This window comes from Bicyclus anynana, chromosome 22 (assembly GCF_947172395.1).
Source record: "Bicyclus anynana chromosome 22, ilBicAnyn1.1, whole genome shotgun sequence".
Classification (NCBI taxonomy): Eukaryota; Metazoa; Arthropoda; class Insecta; order Lepidoptera; family Nymphalidae; genus Bicyclus; species Bicyclus anynana.
This window is the reverse complement of record NC_069104.1, coordinates 6117855-6141936: the sequence shown is the minus strand read 5'-3', so window position 1 is coordinate 6141936 and position 24082 is coordinate 6117855.

Here is a 24082-nt window from a genome sequence, read left to right as displayed (position 1 = left end):
AGTATAGACTATATCGCTAACTATGGGCCACATAAGAAGGCTCACTCAGCGCGCGATGGAGCGAGCTATTCTCGAAGCATCAATGCATGATCGAATCAGAAGTGAGGATATGCTCAGAAGAATCAAAGTCACCGACATAGCCCAACGAATCTCAAATATTATGTAATATGGCTTTACGGAATATGAAAAATGGGGTTGATATTGATTTGTTAATAGGTTGCTAAAAGACCATAGTTAGTGAATAGTTAGTGATCTTTGTAGAATTTAGCATATTCACCTTAAGTCATCAACCCATGCTGAAACTGTGAAGTGGGTCCTATATCCCCTCACTTATGAAGAGGGGCGAGTATAGTGGGTCGTTAAGGATGATGAAGGTATTATAAGCCTAATAATATCATCATTATCAACCCATATTCGGCTCACTGCTGAGCTCGAGTCTCCTCTCAGAACGAGAGGGGTTAGACCAATAGTCCACCACGCTGGTCCAATGTTAATTGGCAGATTTCACACACGCAAAGAATTAAGAAAATTATCTGGTATGCAGGTTTCCTCAAAATGTTATCATTCACCGTTTGAGACACGTGATATTTAATTTCTTAAAATGCACACAACTGAAAAGTTAGAGGTGCATGCCCCGGACACCGAAACAACAACCTCCGGAATCGAAGGCAGAGGCCATATCCGTTGAGCTATCACTAATAATATCACTGCATTTATATATTTTCCAAGTTTGATATTAGCAACATAACAAAATATACTAAATTTCTAGATACATCTCAAGTACTGGGCTAAGTTAATTCAAACTTGCTCGTAAGTACAAGGCGAAGACTAGCAAAGTCTATAATCTAATGTGAACCTATCTTGAATTTGTATTGGCTTTGGCAATTAGCTTTCTTTGATTTCCCACGGAGTAGGTAATTAAGCAACTTTAAGTTTTCGCAAAGCTGGTAATTCTATTTATTTTGTTAAGTGAGTAAACAACTGCTAGATTCTATTTGTTTGATTTGGGGAATGATAGAGAAATCTATCGTCAATCGATATTACTGTTAAGGCCTAGGCTATTTAATCGATACATCATTTTAGCGTACTCAGAAGTGATTACAAAAGTAAGAAAAGTAATGTCGAACAAAGGTTATGATGATTCACAACATTTGTCAGGACAACTTAATTACCAATTGAAACTGTAACCAAAATAAGACCCTAAATTGGCAGAGAATGACCTTGAGTGAAGTAACGCACTTGTGAACGATGTGTGTAGGGTTAAAAGCACCTTTGACAGATATCTAACACTCCCCTTTTCCACTCAAGTCACTCTCCCCGTTTCAGCACATTGAAGCCGTCCGTACCGCAAGTCGCTGCAACGCGGCGATAACAATCAATACATATACAAGATGTCCCGTAAATAGCACGACATACAGAGTGATAGCTAGGTCTTTTAAAAATAACGGAATCTATTGTGTTACCAAAATTAGACAGTTTTAAAGTTACATTTATATTGATGTTATTTTCTACAAAATACAAAAAATTCCTACCTTCAAAGCAATTTATTGCATGTTTTTAATGTTTTTTAAAAAACTTAATATTTTTTATGTTACAATTTATATGGATGTTACTTATATATTATATAGTGTAGTAAATAGTCACATATTTGCAAATATTTCGGTCATCATCATTAATCTGTTATAGCTTGGCAAATTCGTTCGTAACACTCCCGATGTCAACGCGGGCCTGGGCCTGTCTTTCCCCCCGTCGCCTGCATATCATGGTCTTCGTCTTCAACGAACTTGCCAAGCCATAGTGATCGTTACATTGTCAATTATTGTCATCCTAAGTCTAACAACCTGTATTGTAGTAGCGTGGTGGGTACAAAGCTGGGCCTGTAGCCAATTCACATCACATCGATTCTCTTTCTATAAACGCTAACGCTTCGTAAACAAATAAAATTTTTGGGAATGACAGATCCAATCGACAACTTGATCACGTGACCCGTGTGCCTAGTGGGAGTTTTCAATATTTTCATACTGTTACTATCGCGTTGTGCAGTAGTTGTGCAGTAGTGCCAATAGATGGCGCTGTTTCAATTCCTTAGAAATTCGCGTTTACGTTAACGCGATAGTATCAATGTCGTATCCATACTAGTATTAATTTTCGGAGTGTTAGTTTGAATGATAGATTGATTTTCGTTTGTAGAAAGATAATCATGCCACGTGACTAAATGAACTGGAGTGAGACATTCAATATGACGAGATGATGAATGAATGATTCAGAACCTCGCAACCTGGCAACGCAAAGAGGTTTAAATGAACTGGGACAGTTTATTATTCCCTTTACATGCGTCAGTACTGTGCGGGTTGATATGTGTGTGCTATATTACTCAGTGTACTAGCGAAACACGGTACCTAATCTATCGTGAAATCGTATGAGAGTTGAGGCTGGCTGAGTTTGTTGCGGGCTCTTCTTGGGAACCCTCGTAATTTTAATTTTTAGCTTTTAACCAATTATTATCACCATTATCTAATAAAGTTTTTTTAACTTTCGAAGGCTACAGGCCCTGAGCCAATTTAGAAAATATAAATTCTTAAACTGATCCGAGTTGAGAATCGAACCCAGAACCTCTATGTTGAGCCCCACAGCTAACTGCGTGAAGTATCATCAAGTAATTCATCAAATTAATTAATTATTTAATTAATTTTCATCGTCATTGACGTCCAAGAGACCTCTACTGCTGGACATATGCTTGTTGAAGCTACTTTTTAACACCACGTTCTTGAGCCGCCTGTATCCAGAGACACCTCGTAACACCTGATTGTGTAAGTCATCATTATCAACCCATATTCGCTTACTGCTGAGCTCGAGCCTCCTCTCAGAATGAGAGGGGTTAGGCTTATAGTCCACCACGCTGGCCCAATGCGGATTGGCAGACTTCACACACGCAGAGAATTAAGAAAATTCTCAGGTATGTATGTTTAGTATTTCTTAAAATGCACACAACTGAAAAGTTGGAGGTGCATGCCCCGGACCGGATTCGAACCCACACCATCCGGAATGGGAGGCAGAGGTCATATCCACTCGGCTATCACGTCTCTCCACTGGGCTATCACGGCTCTTTGTGTAAGTGCCGGCATGTAATTGGGACCTTAAAGGCGTCACCGAAGGGTTTGGGCGAGCGCAGAAGCACTGCCTGATAGGCAGCGAAGACGAAAGCAGAATAGATTGGTGGAACGATTTTCTATAGGTGTTTGGCGGCGTCCGAGCGCCCCCAAGATCATGAATTAAAAAACCAGACATCAGATATCGGAGACCAGAGGCGAAAACGCCGACGAAGACGAGATCGACGCTGTGTGTCGATTGACCAACACCGTGCTTTCCACTTTAAAACATTTAACTTTTCTGCTCAAAGAGTAGGTACACCAAGCCCTGGTGACTGGTCCCTAATTTATTTAGAATTCATGTTCATTTTTATTACACACGGATCCGTAAAAACTGATGATTGCTGATTGATGAGTAGGGTAGTAATTTCGCCGTATTTCCGTTTTAGCAGATTCAGAGGTGATTACAAAATAAGAAAACTAATGTTGAACAAAGGTTATGATTCACAACATTTGTCAGGACAACTTAATTAACAAATCAAACTGTAACCAAACCATCGTTCACAAGTCACGCACTTGTGAACGATGTGTGTAGGGTTAAAGGATCCTTTGACTGTTAACAAACACTCCCCTTTTCCACTCAAGTCACTCTCCCCGCCTATCCCAAGTAACCCATAAAGAATTACACAACAAGAGATGTTGACGGCTCAAACGCCACGAGCACATTGAAGTCGTCCGTACCGCAAATCGTTGGAACGCGGCGATAACATCCATGTTGAAGCTTTTCAAACTAAATCTTTTTCACCTGACTGCTCATTGAGCTTGATGTTATATGTAAGTCTTTCTCTTGTACTCTCTACAGTCTTTTACGCGAACAAAGTCTTTTGTTTTAAATATGAATGTGCCTTTACCTGTACACAACGTCAAAACAGTGAAATCCGATATTATTCCCGTAATTATTATGATACACGGACATCTTGACAAGCAGCGCGGCTTAATTAATTATTTATGGATACAATTACGATTTTTTTACAGTATTCGACATAAGATCTTCGGTATTTTTCGAATAAATGATAACTCTTAAACGTAAGGCGGTAACGTAATCCATTTATAAACCTACTAGCGGAATCCCGTGACTTCGTCCGCGTGGAATTCAGTTTTTCCCAAATCCTTTGGGATGCTTTTTCCGTTAATTGTAGTTGTAAAAAAACGACTTAGGTTATTACCCCTTACCTTACCTTATCATTCGATAGACACCACTGCTAGACATAAGCCTCTTGTATGGACCTCTAAGCACAACTCAAACCGCCAGCATCCAGCGGCTCCCTGTAACTCGCTTGACATCCTCGGTCCATCTAGTGGGGGGTCGACCCTGCGCTTTCCGGTGCGGGATCGCCATTCCAGCACCTTGGGACCCCAACGTCCATCGGCTCTTCGAACTATGGTCCGCCCATTTCCACTTCAGCTTCGCGACTCGCTGACCTATGTCAGTGACAGTTCGTCTGCGGTTCTCCTCTTTCCTGATTTGATCACCCAGAGATACTCTTAACATAGCTCGTTCCATCGTCCGCTGTGTGACTCTGAGTCTTCTTATGAGGCCCATAGTTAGCGACTAAGTCTCGGAACCATAGGTCATCACTGGCAACACGCACTGTTCGAAGACTTTTGTCATCAGGCACTGAGGAATTTCGGACGAAAAGATGTCGCGAAGTTTCCCGAATGCAGCCCAGCCGAGTTGGATTCGGCGGTTCATCTCAAGCTATATATACTCGTATATAGCTACAGGTTACTGAAAGGTTAAGACTTCATTTTAGAAACAATAAAGATAGAATAACGAAGTCGGATAGCAGCCGTCTCGTTACAGTGAAGTGTAAGTGTATCCATCCATTTGCCAGGTGGCTTGGAGCAATAAATTATTGAACAGCAGCGATGTGCGCCAAAGGAAGGCGATCGATGCTGAATAATACAATACCACGATTGCACCTTAATTGATTTGCGATACAGCTTTTGTCACGCAAACCTTACTGTGATGTGCTATGTCACATTTTACGGGGCAACGTTTTCTGACACGTAATAATTTTTGGACCAGAATGAGGTTGAATCAGATAGTTGCTCTACTTTTAACTTAGGTAGGTAAAGAAAATGTTCAATTTGATTTGCCACTAGCTGACGCCGCGCGGTTTCACCCGCGTGGTTCCCGTTCCCGTAGGAATACGGGGATAATATATAGCCTATAGCCTTTCTCGATAAATAGGCTATCTAACACTAAAAGAATTTTTCAAATCAGACCAGTAGTTCCAGAGATTAGCGCATTCAATCAAACAAACAAACTCTTCAGCTTTATAATATTAGTATAGATATTGTTAAATATGACCAATATTCTCATTCCCTTCCAACTAGTCGGGAAAGACTGTTAGGAGTGGGTACGACAATAGACTATCGGGGCGAGGATCGAATCACCACCCCTCGGTGATGAGTCCGACCGCTCTTACCGTTGAGCTATTGAGGCTCTATAACAATATCCCGAAGACAGTTATGGACTTCCCAATGCATAAGTTTAAGCGATGTGTTAAACAACAATTATTTAGTCGAGCTTCCTACACAATTGATGAGGATGCTTGGGGGCCATTGAATCAGCTTCTACCTTCACACAGGAAGTAAAACTAAAAGAAATTTTAATGATGTTAACAATTGTAAATTATTATAATATTGTGTGATTTTTACAAAGACAGCAACTGTTGATTTTCTTACCGGCTCTTCTCAGTAGATAGTGATTGTAGCAAAATTAATCATTATTATCAGAATAATAAGCGGTTGTCGTTGGAGAAGTTTCTTATCTTTTCTCCTACAAAAAGGGACGTCTTTAATTAGCTGATAGTGATAATAATGAATGTTGAAGCACCTTAAGAAGCTTTCGCTTAGCTGGTGGATTAAGGGTCAGATACAGAAGGCAGTGATTCTTGAGACGGCACGTATTGTGAGGAGGTTCCTCACACTGGAGCCCTGACCACCGGTTGCTTAGGCACTCAAATGTCCCGCAGCGGGAGGCTTGGTTGTTTTTAAAATTTTAATAGTGTATGAATTATTTTGTTTATTAACATTGTTAAAAATTTAAAAGAATCGACAAATAATTTAATGAGAAAAAAAAAACAATGTTGAGAAAGTAAAAACTTGTTGAAGAAATTGTATTTTATTGAATAACTATTAATTAATAATTGCATTATAACGAGCACTTTAGTGTAGGTAAAGAGTGGAACTAACTTCATAATGCGTCAAATAGTTGAGGTTGTACTCTCTAGAATCTAGACTAACAACAACTTTATAGATTACTAGCAGAATTCCGCAATTTCACCCGCATAGTTCTTATTCCCGTGGGAATACAGGGACAAACTAGGAACTGTTACTCCCTGATAATGTGGCTTTCCTTTGAACTTTCCATTGAACCACAAATAAAACTAATACAAAACAATTTTTTTTTATACGACAGACGTCACTTGGTTTCACCCGCGTAGTTTCCGTTTCCTTAGGAAAACGGGGATACAATATAGCCTATAACATAGCACCATAGCCTATAGCATAGCAGATAGTGTACATTTTCAACAGTGTAAGAATTTCAAATCGATTTAGTAGTTTCGGAGCCTATTCAATGCAAGAAAACAAACAAACTAACAATTAAAACGTTCCTCTTTATATTATTAGTACAGATATACTAGGCAAAAAAAGTATTTGGTGTTGTGCCTTTATTATATAATTTATCTTCCTTTTATTGAAGTCATTTCATCATCATCATCATTATCAACCCATATTCAGCTCAATGGTGAGCTCGAATCTCCTCTCATAAGCATGTTGGACTATTGAGTCCACCACGCTGGCCCAATGCGGATTGGCAGGCTTCACACACGCAGAGAATTAAGAAAATTCTCTGGTATGCAGGTTCACGATGTTTTTCCTTCACCGTTTGAGACACTTGATATTTAATTGCATGATATTTAATTTAACTAAAAAGTTGGAGGTGCATGCTCCAGACCAGATTCTACATCCTCCAGAATCAGAGGCAAAGATCATTCACTGGGCTATTAAGGCTCGGCACAAATATAGTACTAATTAAAAATAGCTATGCAGTTAGAACTAACTAAAAATGGCTATGTAGTTAGTCTGTATGCCGTAGAAGTAGGTGCAAAGGGATTACCAGCAAACTTTCTTTATAACTTGATTAAAGACCTTGCGCTCTCTAGCAGAGCAGCTAGTTCTATTTTAGAACGAGTATCCAAAGCTGCTCTAATAGGATCTTACCAAATTTGGCTAGGCAGGGAGAACGACACGAGCAGAGAATGGGAGTGTTGATCGATCGTCAAGGAATTCGTTAATCGTTGACCTTACATCCTGTAGTCACATGTTCAGGACTTTGCTCGGAGTTTTTCTCTATACCACGCGATGGACCCGGCACCCGCACGGTGAATCCATGGAATGCTAAGATATTCGTCTCTGAAATACAAATTATGAAAAAATTGTCAAGAAGACGTTTGTTTTTTTATGGGTTTCAACGCCTTCACCACGCTGCTTGTGAAGACTCACTCTGTATGATTTTAACTTTGTACTAATGAATATCCAAATATGATCTTTTACCAGGTATAGCGAATACCTGGGTCATATAATGCGAAACTCCAAATATCACCTGCTCCAACTTATTATCCAGGGAAAGATAAGGGGAAACGAAGGCCTGGTCGTAGACGTACATCTTGGCTCAGGAACTTGCGCCAATGGTTTGGTATGAGTACCAGATCACTCTTTCGGGCAGCAGTGAACAAAGTTAAATTAGCCTTAATGATTGCTGACCTCCGATAGGAGATGGCACTATAAGAAGAAGAAGATCTTTTATAATGTATCAAAGTTAACTCCAACCCTAAGAGAACAACCCGCGAACAATTTCCCAACGCAATTCTAATCTCGTTGTATTTGATTAAAGCTAGCCATTTCACTCTATTAACATTCCATCAAAGAAAATTATTTCTATTCACAAATAAAACGGGTCGACTCAAATACTGGATTTCCTTGCAACTCTTTGAAATATTTCAATTGCCCCAGAAAGCGTTTCCACTTTATCGCTGGCCCCTGTATACAAAGTCCGCGTTAGCCGGCACCTAAACTATTTTAATATAATATAGCAGTTTCTTTGAGGTTCTGAAACCCAAAGGCTTGTATAACTTTGTCTGCGAGATAAACTCTGATTAAACTCTTGGGGTGTACTCTCGCAATCATAGATGAGTTGGTGCAATTTATTAAATGGAAACAATATTTAATAAGATCCTTAGGTAGATGTAGCAATTTGCTAGTGCCAGGGTGAAATACTTTTACTGCATTTCCTTCGCTGATTAAAATGCGAGAAGTTCTTCCTTGAAAAGCTTTTTTTTGTGACAGTGGCACTTTGAACAAGAGATGTCTATGTAATTGAGTCTCGGAACATATTATTATGTTGTACCTATATATAATACTAGCTGTAGCCGCGCAGTTTTACCTCCGTGGTACTCGTTCCCATAAGAAAACAGGGATAGAATATAGCCTATAGCCTTCCTCGATAAATGGGCTATCTAACACTGAAAGAGTTTTTCAAATCAGACCAGTAGTTCCTGAGATTTTTTTTAAAACTTTATATTATATTAAAGTAACTTATTTGAGAATGTACGAAAATTTAAAAATTGAATTTTTTTTGCGTTTTGTAACAAAATTGTACAATTTTATTAACCTAGTTCTACATGTTATCTACTATATGTTCACTAAGTATCATTTACTTATGTGCGAAATAAAAGGCTTTTTATTTATTTTATTTACTGATGCCAAAAATGCAATCAGTAAAATTTTTGTCTGTCTGTATGTATGTTCGTTATAGAAACAAAAACTACCCGACGGATTTTAACGAAACTTGGCACAATTATTCTTCATACTCCTGGGCAGGTTAAAGTATACTTTTCATCACGCAACGATCAAAAGGAGCAGAGCAGTGAAGGGAAATGTTAGGAAAACGAGAGAGAGTTTGTTTGTTTGTTTATTTATTTGTTTCTTTGTCTGATTGAACGCGCTAACCTCGGGAACTACTGGTCCGATTTGAAAAATTCTTCCAGTGTTAGATAACCCATTTATCGAGGAAGGCTATAGGCTCTATATTATCCCCGTTTTCTTACCAACCACGCGGGTAAAACCGCGCGGCGTCGGCTAGTAATAAATAAAAATGCACCAGCGACTGCCCATCGCGTGGCAGCATTACTCAAGAACAGAAAACTGAGTGTACCTAACTGTATCTAACCGAAAGCGACGACACAATTTTTCACTATGCACTTAGGAAAATGTTATAAAGCCAACATTATAGTATCCAGAGCTGCGCTCTTAGCTTTTACTGAGCACAACACAAATTTACCGTCGCACAGTTGGTAATCCTTGAAATGCAGGTGATGTTATCAGCGGGGTGTAATATAATACTACTGAGCAGTTTCCCTCGATTTTGTCACAACAGAGTCTTTGGTGGAAACAAAACTTTGTTTGTTTAGTTTAAAGACTAGCTGACGCCGCGCGGTTTCACCCGCGTGTTTCCCGTTCCCGTAGGAATACGGGGATAATATATAGCCTATAGCCTTCCTTGATAAATGGGCTATCTATCACTGAAATAATTTTTCAAATTGTACTAGTATTTCCTGAGATTAGCGCGTTCAATCAAACAAACAAACTCTTCAGCTTCAGCTATTAGTATAGATATGACACTAGCGCATCAAAACTGAGACGGACAAATGTGTATAATTGTCTTAATTTCATTTAGTCGCTTATTAAACAACGAACGCTTATTAAATAAATAATACCTAAATATTGTCTACAATGCAGAGTTGTGTGTTCAGGAAGTGTAAAACTATAGAATCAACGGCAGAAAGCGAAATAGTTATTTTTTTTTTTTACAAGTTAGCCGCCCTTGACTACAATCTCACCTGATGGTAAGTGATGATGCAGTCTAGATGGAAGCAGGCTAACTTGTTAGGAGGAGGATGAAAATCCACACCCCTTTCGATTTCTACACGGCATCATACCGGAACGCTAAATCGCTTGGCGGTACGTCTTTTGTATCTTTTGTAATCTCAGTCTGCCCAGCCGGGGATCGAACCCAGGACCTCCATCTTGTAAATCCACCGCGCATACCACTGCGCCACGGAGGTCGTCACTTTCGTTTTTGTAGTCATCCACAAAAACGAAAGTGTTCACCAGAGTCAAAAAACGTTTTCAGCTTATTTCAAAATATCACAACTAGCATATTTATTAACTCACATTCACGATTTTTGGACTTGTTATTTTTTTCTGAATGTTCATTTCGAGAATTCTAGAGACGGAACCAAAAAGCCGCAGTTCGCGATCTATCGCGAAATAATCTTCTACTTTGGCGTCGGCAAACATACCCGATGCACTACAGTATGTAGGCAGTTTCATCAGAATGCAGTATGCGTTATTATACTGCACTCTGATGTGTGTCTGATGACTACGTGCCCTTGAGATGCTATATGTACCTACCCCTATATTTTCAGTATAGATATACAATATAAAAGCAATGGAATAAAATAACACAAGCTGGAATGTATAAACTGTATTTCAAATAACTTATTACTCATTCTTAAACAAATCGTTACTTTGGTAGATGGATAATACATTAATTAAATTTATTTCACGCCACTTAATCGCATGTTCGCCTCTTTTTCATAGAGTATATCACAATACCCTACCAACCTCAGAATAAAACCATAATCATTAATAAACAGTACAGATTAAAACATTTATCTGGAAGAAGGAGTTTTTATATGTTGTCTTATGTATTTATAATTATTTAAATAATTAAAAATCTAACAAATATATATTTTTTTTTATTGTTTACAAGTTAGCCCTTGACTACAATCTTACCTGATGGTAAGTGATGATGTAGTCTTAGATGGAAGCGGGCTAAATTGTAAGGAGGAGGATGAAAATCCACACCCCTTTCGGTTTCTACACGGCATCGTACCGCTAAATCGCTTGGCGGTACATCTTTGCCGGTAGGGTGGTAACTAGCAACGGCCGAAGCCTCCCACCAGCCAGACCTGGACCAATTAAGAAAATCTCAATATGCCCAGCCGGGGATCGAACCCAGGACCTCCGTTTTGTAAATCCACCGCGCATACCACTGCGCCACGGAGGTCGTCATATATAAAAATTGGAAACTGGTAAGACATGTTATTCGTAGGTGTGCACTTAGTAACATGTTATAGTCCAGTCCAGTCCATTTGTACCAGTGCCATGTGGATGAACATCACATAAATAAGTGTTACTGTCGTAGACTCAGCGCACCTTAAAACACAGGCGATGTTTTAGCTGCTTTTGTTTGGCGACATTAGAAATAAATTTATGATTTTAAAACTGAGTAACAGAGTGGTAAACGATGACATATTATGATAGCATTTCGTGGTTATTTTTATATACATAGAACACTCTTTATGTGTATAAAACATTTTTTTATTGGGTATTTACCCACAGATATAAAAAATGTTTTAGCGTTTTTTACTCCAATGTTCTGTGAGTTTTCATCACAAAATCTCGAAAACCACTTGACGTATAAAGATGAAATTTGGCAGGGAGATAGCTTATAGTTAGTAGGTATCCATTTCGAACGGATTTTGCAATAGAGCCGGATTAAGGAGTTCAAAGGGCGGATGAAGCCGCCGGCGTCCGCTAGTAATATATATGTATACTAGCTGACGCCGCGCGGTTTCAACTGCGTGCTTCCCGTTCCCATAGGAATATGTGGATAATATAGCCTATAGCCTTTCTCGATAAATGGGCTATCTAACACTGAAAGTTTTTTTCAAATCGGACCAGTAGTTCCTGAGATTAGCGCGTTCAGTCAAACAAACAAGCAAACAAACAGACTCTTCAGCTTTATAATATTAGTATTGAAGAGTAATTTTGACTTTGATGTATAAACCAGTTGAGGAAAATTAACCTACCACAATACGTTAGAATAGAAGGAAAATTACAAACGAATGAGAACAGCATTTTTATTTCATTCTGTTGCAAACCAAAATTGCTGTTATATAACCTAAAAAAGCTTGAAATAGGGCCTCAGCTTTTTGACAATAACTCAAACATTAGTGATATTGTTAATAAAAAAAAATCATAAAGAAGAAAAAGAAACTGTAGTGCGCCATTAAAATAGAGAAGAGTATAATTAAAAGTTTACTACCTCCTACCACCAGCGTTCAGTAACAAAACTAGCGGAAACACGTAAATAAATAAGTATAATTACTAACATGGAAAAGGTTTTCGTTTACTTTACAGGAAACTGGAAACTTTCACCAGGAACGACAGTTGCCGGAGATTTTAACGCATTAAGAATAAAGATATTACTAAAACTTTACTTGAGATCCGAAGCTGTAGAGAGCATTCACGTTAACTTCTGTAGTTTTGCATTATAAGGAGTGTAGTATCACGAAAATATATACAAACTTACTACACCTTTAGTTTAAGTTAATAAATACATATAAATTTACTACATCATCATCATTATCAACCCATATCCTGGCTCACTGCTGAGCTTAAGTCTCTTCTCAGAATCAGAGTGGTTAGGCCAATAGTCCACCTCCCAATGCGGATTGGCAGACTTCACACACTGGTTTCCTTACCTGGCTAGTTACCACCCTACCGGCAAAGACGTACCGCCAAGTGATTTAGCGTTCCAGAGGTAGAAATCGAAAGGAACTTGGATTTTTATCCTACTCCTAACAAGTAAGCCCGCTACCATCTTAGTATGTATCATCACTTACTATCAGGTGAGATTGTACTCAAGGGCTAACTTGTGAAGAATAAAAAAAAAGATGGGCATAGAGGCAAAGGCTGATGACAGCATTCATAACTTCGATTACTAAATCTCCTTGCATATATTTGTTGTGTTTAAATAATTGTTACCAACATATAAAGCCCTTCGTCTTTTATGCCTACAGTCCATTTACTCGGTTCCTATTACTGATCATTGACAAACAGCGAATGGGAAGGAGATTATTGAGCGACGTACAAACTACGTAATGCCTCGGAAAAAGTCATGGTTCCCGCATGATTTGTTAAAAACTGAACGTTATGTGGAATAAGTGACGCTTAAGTTTAACGACAATACTTACTTGCTGTGTTGACACGTGGTGGACCTAAACTCTAAATCTCTTTTCCAATAAGATAAGAGCTTACTATGGGTTAGTTAGCATTCATAATTTCGATGACTATATCTCCTTGCATATATATGTATTTTTTTTGTTTTATTTGCAACCTTAATTGTACCATTTGACATTTTTATCATTTTTATCTTTTAATCATATGTATTATTTATCTGACATTTTTTAAATTTAATTATTCTTATTTGAATTATAATTTTACTTAAAATAGTATCTGGACTTCTCGTGCCAAACTTGTAATATATTGTACCTATAAATTAAATTATTTACCTATTAATTAAATAACTTATTACTTTTGTGAATTAGATTATAATTGTTTTCTCTATGTATAGTATATACTTGATATCTTAGAGTTTGTTTTACCTATGAATTAATGGATATCTATAACTAAGAAGTGTACATAATATCTAAAATTGTGAAAGTTGTGAAAATCTTTTAATAGCTAAGCATTAACCTAATTTATCAATGTAATTAATTGTAAGCATGAATTTAATGTATTAGCTGTTGATTTTCCTTAATAAATAAATAAATAAGTATATTTGTTGTGTTTATATAGCTGTTGCCAACTTATAAGGCCCTTCGTCTTTTATGCCTACAGTCCATTTACTCGGTTCCTATTACTGGCCATTGACGAAACAGCGAAGCCGTGCTTCGCTAATGGAGAAAGGAAATAATACGTTAATAGTGCACTTTTATACTACTGGAGGAACACTTTCTTAAGTAAAACATATTCTTTCAAGGCTCTTACCATAAAAGCTTGATATATGCAGGTTTTCTTTGGCGCGAGTGAAAAAAGGAAATATAAAAAAGGCATGTTAAATCTATATGTACTTACGTTATCAACCCATATACGGCTCACTGCTGAGCTCGAGTCTCCTCTCAGAATGAGAGGGGTTAGGCCAATAGTCCACCACGCTGGCCCAATGCGGTTTGGCAGACTTCACACACGCAGAGAATTAAGAAATTCTCTGGTATGCAGGTTTCCTCACGATGTTTTCCTCCACCGTTTGAGACACGTGATATTTAATTTCTTAAAATGCACACAACTGAAAAGTTGGAGGTGCATGCCCCATACCGGATTCGAACCCACACCCTCCGGAATCGGAGGCAGAGGTCATATCCACTGGGCTATCACGACTCTGTTAAATCTATACCTACTTAATATTATAAAAACGATGTTTTAAATCTATACCTACTTAATATTATATAAAAGGCGTGTTAAATCTATACCTACTTAATACTATAAAAACGACGTGTTAAATCTATACCTACTTAATATTATAAAAAGGCGTGTTAAATCTATATCTACATATTATTATAAAAAAGGCGTGTTAAATCTATACCTACTTAATATTATAAAAAAGGCGTGTTAAATCTATACCTACTTAATATTATAAAAAAGGCGTGTTAAATCTATACCTACTTAATATTTTTAAAAAAGGCGTGTTAAATCTATACTTACTTAATATTATAAAAGGCGTATTAAATCTATACTTACTTAATATTATAAAAAGGCGTGTTAAATCTATACCTACTTAATATTATAAAAAAGGCGTGTTAAATCTATACCTACTTAATATTATAAAAAAGGCGTGTTAAATCTATACCTACTTAATATTATAAAAAAGGCGTGTTAAATCTATACCTACTTAATATTTTTAAAAAAGGCGTTTTAAATCTATACTTACTTAATATTATAAAAAGGCGTGTTAAATCTATACCTACTTAATATTATAAAAAAAGGCGTGTTAAATCTATACCTACTTAATATTTTTAAAAAAGCCGTGTTAAATCTATACCTACTTAATATTATAAAAAGGCGTGTACAATCTATACCTACTTTAATATTATAAAAAAGGCGTGTAAAATCTACACCTACTCAATATTATAAAAAGGCGTGTTAAATGTATACCAACTTAATATTATAAAAAAAGCGTGTTAAATCTATACTTACTTAATATTATAAAGAGGTAAAGTTTGTGAGGTTGTAAGGGATAATCTCTGTATCTTCTGAACCGATTTTGAAGAATTTTAGATTTGAAGAAAGCCAGGTATTTTATCCCCGTACTTCCATGGGCCGTTTATTTTTATATTATTTTATGGGAGCCCTGAAAGCCCAGTGGATATTACCTCAGCCTTTGATATAGATTGTGTAGGTTCAAATCCGGTCCGGGGCACGCACCTTCAACTTTTCAGTTATGTGCATTTTAAGAAAATAAATATCACGTGTCTCGAACGGTAAAGAAAAACATCGTGAGGAAACCTGCATAGCTGAGAATTTTTCAAATTCTCTACGTGTGGAAGTCTGCCATTCCGTATTGGGCCAGCGTGGTGGACTATTGGCCTAACCCCTCTTATTCCGAGAGGATACTCGTGCTCAACGGTGAGCCGAAAATAGGTTACTAATGATGATGATGATTGTAGAACGGGAATTACGCGAGGCATCAGCTAGCAATATATAAAACTGAGAATGTAGTAAAGTGTAGCTAAAAATACAAGCTCATCGCATTATATTGAGTACAAATACAATTATTTTGGTAAATGAACGCGCGCATCGTTTATCAAGCGACCACAGAAGCATAACGTTCAATTAACCAATCTGAATGTGTACTGAATAATAAATATAGTTTACGTGCATCCGAATCACCAATACTGTAATGGTAAAAAGCACACTGAAATTTGGTTTTGCCTTCTTGAATTTAATCTGTTGTATTAGTTAATATATTTGCTAATGGCGATGATGACTAGGTTTGAATATATTGATTTTTATGATACATTCGGGTAAATAAGGTCAATGTTAACTAATTTATACATAAAAAGCAAAGATTGCCTGGATATTTGCAAAATAAATAAGATTATAAAATTTCAAAATCTATAAAAAATCTTTTAACGTAATTAGATAAAAATTCATACACACAGCTTCCTTACATTAAATGTGACATTTTTTAATATGTGAACTATAAACATAAACGCACAAATAAAAAAGATACTAGTAATTTTGTTTGAACGCCCATACAAATCTAACGATCATTATGTACGACGTCATTAGTTCGTATAATTTTGTATGGGGCGTTTTTCAGGGATTCGTGGCAGTGTCGCCAATCTGACCCTTTAAATCCCTGTAGCTCCGAAAGTAATGATCGCAGATACCCTGTTACTTTTACAAAATTGCTTTACTATTAGCATACTCTGAATTTATATACAATTTAAAAAAAACTGTCATCATCCCTATAATCAGTGTAAGCTTGAATAGTAGCCATATGACCGCTTTTACAATGGGGATGATGACTAGGTTTGAATATATTGATTTTTATGATACATTCGGGTAAATAGGGTCAATGTTAACCAATTTATACATAAAAAGCAAAGATTGTCTAGATATTTGCAAAATAAATGAGATTATAAAATTTCAAAAACTATTAAAAATATTTTATCGTAATTAGATGAAAATTCATACAGTTTTAGCTTCCTTACATTAAATGTGACATTTTTAAATATATGAACTATAAGCATAAACGCACAAATAACAAAGATATTAGTAATTTTGTTTGAACGCGCATACAAATCTAACGATCATTACATTGCCTATGACGTCACTATTTCGAGCCATTTTGTATGGGGCGTTTTTCAGGGATCCGCGGCAGCGCCGCAAATCTGACTCTTTAAATCCCTGTAGCTCCGAAAGTAATGATCGTAGATACCCTGTTACTTTTACAAAATTGCTTTACTATTAGTATACTATTAATTTATATACAATTTAAAAAACTGTCATCATCCCTATTATTTCATGGGTTTAATATTATGCTATCCTTAAAATATATAGATCCGTGTGTTATGGGACCATGCAGTGTTGTCAGGTTAGGACTTGTAGCCATGTGGCGTGTCGATTCTCTTTACACATGTTATGTTTCGAAAATTAAAAAATGTATTGGAATGACAGATCCGATCAATAACTTGATCAAACTGCCAATAACAAATGCTATTCCTATACATTTTTGATTTTCGAAGCGTTTGCTATTGTAGAAAGAGAATCGATCTGCCATATGGTTTTGGCAGATCCAGTCGAGAGAAAGCTTTGGGAAAACTAAACGTCTTAATAATCACCCACTTTATTGACCAATGCTGACAAACTTTCAGTTTTTATAAAATAAAGAAATTCTGGCTTTTAGAAATTAGCCAAAGCTACACTAGCAATCATCATCATCTTTAAAAGTCGATGGACCTCCACTGCTGAACAAAGGCCTCTTGCGTGGACTTTCAAAAACACTACGGTCTCGAGCCGCCAACATCTAGCGGCTCCCTGCAACCCGCTTGAAGTCCTCGATCCACCTAGTGGGGGGTCGACCAACACTGCGCATTCCGGAAACATATATATAGATTTAATTAAATAAATATTTAACTTAATTCAGATAAAAAAGAATAACTTTACTCGTACTGTTTTCACATATGAAAATTCGCAGAAATACAATTATTTTGGCAAAACGAACTCGCGTTTCATTTATCTCGCAACCGCAGTAGCGTAACGTTCAATTAACCGATCGAACTGTAATGTTTCGTGGATTATTAAATTGCATCCGAAATTCCAATCATCTCCTCAAGTTAACCCTTAACCACCTTCTTTTGACGGTTTGAGCCGTGACGACGCAACGAAAATCACTGAGTGTTCAAAATAAAATGTTTGTATATAATATATCATAACATAATTTATATCATATCAAACGGTGTTTGTAAATATTTCTATTGGAATTCGCAATTCAAAATTTCTTCGATCTGTGTGGATACTTTCGTCACAGATTTCGAGGGTATTCGGAGAAACTACTTCACCGCGCTTAAGCTGTGAGCGCCTGCCATTTTTGTTTCGATTCCCGTCTAATTCGAGACGGTCGTTGTGTTTGTTTGGCGATATTTCGGTTGTCTGCGACAAAACCACAAAAACACAGTAGATATAACAAGACAAAAGTGTTCCAAGTGTAATTTGGCACTTTTAAAGGACACACATTGACTTAGTTGTGCAAGAGACAATACCGGTGTGTACTAAGGGCGCGGTCAAGTGTGTGTCTCCGAACGCCGTATCACCGTGTTTGGCGTGGAAGCTGCAGGTGGTACTGCGTAAGACTGATAGGACTTTTTGAATTAATAGTCTTCATACCAAAAAAGAAATTACCTTGTTGTCGTAGCGGAGGTAGTATAGTTCTAAATAGTCAGTATGGTTCACGTAATTCAAAATTTTTCCCAAGTCAGGAATGTCCTGAGACGGCCTATGAAAAAGCTATACAATGATTGTACTTTGTAGTTTGTACCACAACTACATCAAGATAATAATTTTCATCTAAAACGGTTCTATAAACGAGTTACTTCACAGGTACAAACTGTAGTAATAATATTAAACATACTATTGAAATCAATTGTTCATAAATTAGATGCATAGTTTTGCATACAAAACTTTCACAAAAGTGAAAACAAAAATTGGTATTCAAGTAACATCATCCGATACCACTTCAATGAACCTTTCAAAAGAATTGAATTTTTATCAATACGAGTGCATCGACGCCATTTGCCGGTCTCGGAAGGCAAAAAAGCTGCATAACTCTGGAAAAAGTGTTATTACGGACGTCCATTTTTACATTTTTCATCGCTTATTGTCATGAATATTTTCTATCGCAGGTATTACAATGGTGATTTATTGTGACATGACGTTAGAAATGTTCTACTTCTGCATATTTTTAATTTCTTCTTGATATCAAGTTTTTTAACTCATTTATTTTTTTCTGCTGCTTCAACAATTAAATTTCATTCAAAAGACATTCTCTTTTTCTGCATCCATGCTTATTGCTTATATTATAAATACGAAGGTAAGTTTGTCAAGTTTGTCTGTCTGTTATGTTTTAACGAGTAAATTAATGAACCTATTTAAATAAAATTTGGTATATAAATAAACTGTACCTTGAAGAACATAGACTCCTTTTTATACCGAAAAAAACCGGAGTTCTCACAGAATTTTACGTGAACGGAGTCGGGGAAGTCCGCTTTTTCCATATGAATTAACTGCCTCGTTGGTCTAGTGGTTAACCCGTTATTATAATTCATCCCGTCACGTCAACCCGTCAAGGATAATACTGAACTTTGCTTTCTTCAAGGAAATTTTCGTTACCAATTCTAACTTGGACGAAACACATCTTCACGAAAAGAAAAGCTCTTGGCCAATAAGTGAGAAAGATGTATAGGCTTTTAAATCGAAAGTCCCAACTATCGGTGAAAAATAAGCTTTTATTATACAAGGTAATACATAAACCGGTATGGACGTACGGAGTGCAACTTTGGTTTACAGCATCAAACTCGAATTTAGAAATTCTGTAACGGTTCCAGTCAAAAATGCTGATTACCTTGGTACATCAAAAATGATCGCCTACATCGTGAACTAAAAATTAAGACTATAAAGACAGAAGTTGCACACTCAATGAAAACATACCAAAAGCGTATTCGTAAACATCCAAATCAACTTGCAAGGAACCTAGTGAGGAAGAAACCTGGTACAACTTTCAAAAGGATCAAGAGACGAGCACCACAAGATGTCATGAAATAGATACTACATTATTATATTTGGGCAAATCACTTGATTTTGCACCTAACACGCCTTAATACACCAAAAACCTTGCTGAATGTCTCACGACAGATTGCATGAATATTGAGAGACAAAAAAAAATCTAAGTCCAGAGTTGGGATGTTGCCGATGTTACATCATGTCATTATCATTAGAATTTCTGATAGTTGTGATAGAAGTGAGGTCTAACCCTCTGAGGTTGGCTTTACGCTGATAATGATGAATATAAAAATAATAAAAATAATAAAAATGTACAACATATGCAAATAGTGATCGCGACTTCGTCAAAAATAGTCAGTTAGTCACTGTAAGCTTGTCAACTCGCATTGAAACAGCACAATGGTTTTTTTTTATTTATTATAAGTTAGCCCTTGACTACAATCTTGTTAGGAGGAGGATGAAAATCCACACCCCTTTCGGTTTCTACACTTCTACACACTCGTACCGGAACGCTAAATCGCTTGGCGGTACGTCTTTTGCCGGTAGGGTGGTGACTAGCCACGATCGAACCCAGAACCTCCGTTTTGTAAATCCACCGCGCATACCACTGCGCCACGGAGGCCGTCAAAAATAAGGTATTATATAATAAGGTTTATTAAGGTATTATGAGAGAATCCTGGCCCTGTAATGGATCATTAAAAATAGTCTGAAATTGAAATGTACCAACATGTGCAAACATCCCCTAATCAAGCAGTCAGTGGCGTTCTCAAGGTTTGATCGCTAACCGCACACGTCGCGGCTGTCAGCCGGAAATGGCAACCGCTTCCGGCCGGATATGCTCAGCGTCGTATGCAAGCGGCGAAATTCTGAATCGACACATTTGTAATTTGTTACAGCATTTGGATTGCAACGGAGTGAGCTTTAATAAATATTGGATAGAAGCAGGCGTTACTTTGCGGAAGTTCATCGTTTTGCAATTGCACGTCGTAGAGTCAAAATCTCCTCAGGATGCTCCGGTTTCGGGGTGAAACGTACGTAGAGAGTATTTTGTCGGACCTGGGTGACGTTGTCGCATGAGTTCGTCGGCTTTTCGCGGATGATAGCGAAATAAGTAAATCATTATATAAGTTTTAATAAAATAAAAGCAAAGTACAAGTAATAATCTTTTTAACTTAGGAACCGACTTCAGATGTATTTCAGTTATTTTGATTTTAACACAAAGTTACCTAACCGATTTTCATGAAAATGAAATGGGATCGATCTGGAAGTATACTCTTTTCTAGAATTGGTTATTATAATTATGACGAAGTTATGAGATTAAAAACATTTAAAAAAATACATACGCGTCGAAATGAGAGCCTCCTCCTTTATTCGGTTAAAATACTTTTTTTTTAAATAAAATAAATCTGTACTAATATTATAAAGCTGAAGAGTTTGTTTGTTTGATTGAACGCGCTAAATCTCAGTAACTACTCGTCCAATTTGAAAAATTCTTTCAGTGTTAGATAGCCCATTTATCGAGGAAGGCTATAAGCTATATATATTATCCCCGTATTCCTACGGGAACAGGAACCACGTGAGTGAAACCGCGCGGCGTCAGCTAGTATATAAATAAAATTGCCCGCAGCTAGCAACCTAGTGTAACTAATTAAGGACCTTATAACAAGCTTAGAGTTACTTAGAGTCAGTGGGTGATAGAGCGAGCTATGCTCGGAGTATTAATATAAGATCAAATGATGTTTTTAGATAAAGTATATTGATTTTCTATAAAATACAAAAGCTTAAAATTTTCTATTGCAAAAAAAAATTTCAAACTTAAATTACTTGAAACAGCTATTCAAAAATCATTACCACGTATAAAATGAACGTTTCAGTAATTTTTCAGCTCGTAGTGCGACTAAATTGCAATGAAGTTAGTGATTTTTGTATTTTGAAAAAAAAAAATACTTGTAACTTAAAAAAAAATAATTTAATCGCAAAATTTCGGCTAACATATATTGCGTTATTTTAGTAGACCTTGATGTCTGCTATAACCCTGTAGAGTATGTGGTTATATTTACGGGACACCCTGTATACGAATAGAATATAGCTGACAATTCCGTAGTGACAACGTAACACATGTCCAAAACAAAATATTAAATAATTGCACGTTTCACTGTACTATCGAAACATCTTCAGTAAACGCTGACCCGACAATATTTGACTGCAAAGACTGCATTGTCAAGATGTTTTGTCGGAAACTTTGTGACACATAGATCTGTCACATTTTATTTTTAAAAGCAAAATAAACGCTTGTTAATCGTGGAAGTGGAGACTTCTTTAAGCGCGTTAACATTTTATTGAACAGTAAAATCTATGAATTGTTACTAATTTTAACTATATTATGGTAAAAAATGCGCAGTGATAGCCCAGTGGATATGACCTCTGCCTACGATTCCGGAGGGTGTGGGATCGAATCCGGTCCGGGGCATGCATCTCCAACTTTTCAGTTGTGTGCATTTTAAGAAATTAAATATCACGTGTCTCAATCGGTGAAGGAAAACATCGTGAGGAAACCTGCATACCAGAGAATTATCTTAATTCTCTGCGTGTGTGAAGTCTGCCAATCCGCATTGGGCCAGCGTGGTGGACTATTGGCCTAACCCCTCTCATTCTGAGAGGAGACTCGAGCTTAGCAGTGAGCCGAATATGGGTTGATGACGACGATGGTAAAAAATATAATACTAATTAAAATAATTGAAACTAATGTAGGTAAATGTATAAAAACATGTACAAAAATATTTTTTTTTCTATCAAATGCCACGTAAAAATATAGTGATAAAATATGTTTTATATATGTTTAGTGCCCATGTTTTTCGGTAAAGATGTAACTTCCTATAAGTAAAAGAATTTGCAAGAGATTACTCCCCTATAAACTCACATACATATTAATATTACAATAGAAAGTATAGATTTTCATACTAACAAATTAGAAGAAAAACTTTTCCATCTTATTCATAATTCATATTGTCGTTGCGACTGTACTTACTCGTACTTACGTAATTACCATCTGCTGGGGACGGGCAGGCTTTCTCGTTCTTAGCGGACAGTCGAGCCTGCGTGTGACATCCGGTCGACGATTACCGGCGGAGATATAACGCCGGGCACTCACTAACGAGCTGTGACCGTACCGACACTGACAGTGTAACATGGTTACGAGTCTGCAGTCACTGTAACGATACTGTCAATTTATAAACTTTTAAAGATCATTGAGACCGCAGAGTCTCTCTTTTGTGTAATGTAGAGTTTGATCTGAGAAGTGTTTTACATTTAAATACGTTTATTTCAAGATTCCTTACAAATATATTGTAAGTAGTTAAAAAACCAATATAAATATTCTTTATACATTATATTATTGCCATATTTACCTACCATTTGATGAAGATGGGTTTTCTCGTTCTTACGGACAGTCGAGCCTGCGTGTGACATCCGGTCGACGATTACCGGCGGAGATATAACGCCGGGCACTCACTAACGAGCTGTGACCGTACCGACACTGACAGTGTACCACGGCTTACGAGTCTGCAATCACTGTAACGAAGCTGTCAATTTTTACAGTTTAAAGATCGCTAAGTCTCTCTTTTGTGTAATATATAGACTTCGATTATTATTATTCGATAACTATAATATTGAGATTAGTAATTGAAATCCAAATTTATTTCAAGTATGTTTCTAAATATATTGGAAAAAGACGTAAAATTAACAAATCAGATCATTAAAATATAATAATGGCCTTTTTACTCACTGGTAGATGCCTAAAATTTTACAGACCACGATTTGAAGTAGAGCTTCAAATCGACTTTGATAATTGAAAATATATGCAAATAAATAAGGAAGATTTACAGTTTTATAATCGTATGATAGAGTGTGCAAAACATAGGAATAAATAAACAATACAATTATTTCTAAGAAACAGTTAGTCTGTCTTGATAGCAGGACATGCGAAAGTGCCTGCTTTCGCGATCCTTTCGCATCCCAGTAGGACGCAGGTGGCTTCCCTGGGTTTTAGTGGGTATTCTGGTACTCAGTGAGTCCCACATACCCAGCCGAAGAATGCCAGTTTTGCCTGCCACTCTGCGATCGGGATGCGTAAAAGCATTTCCCAGCGATAAAAAAAAAATAATAAAAAAAAATGGTAGTAGGACATGGCTTCATGTTACCATACTAAGTCCAAGTGCACAACACTATTT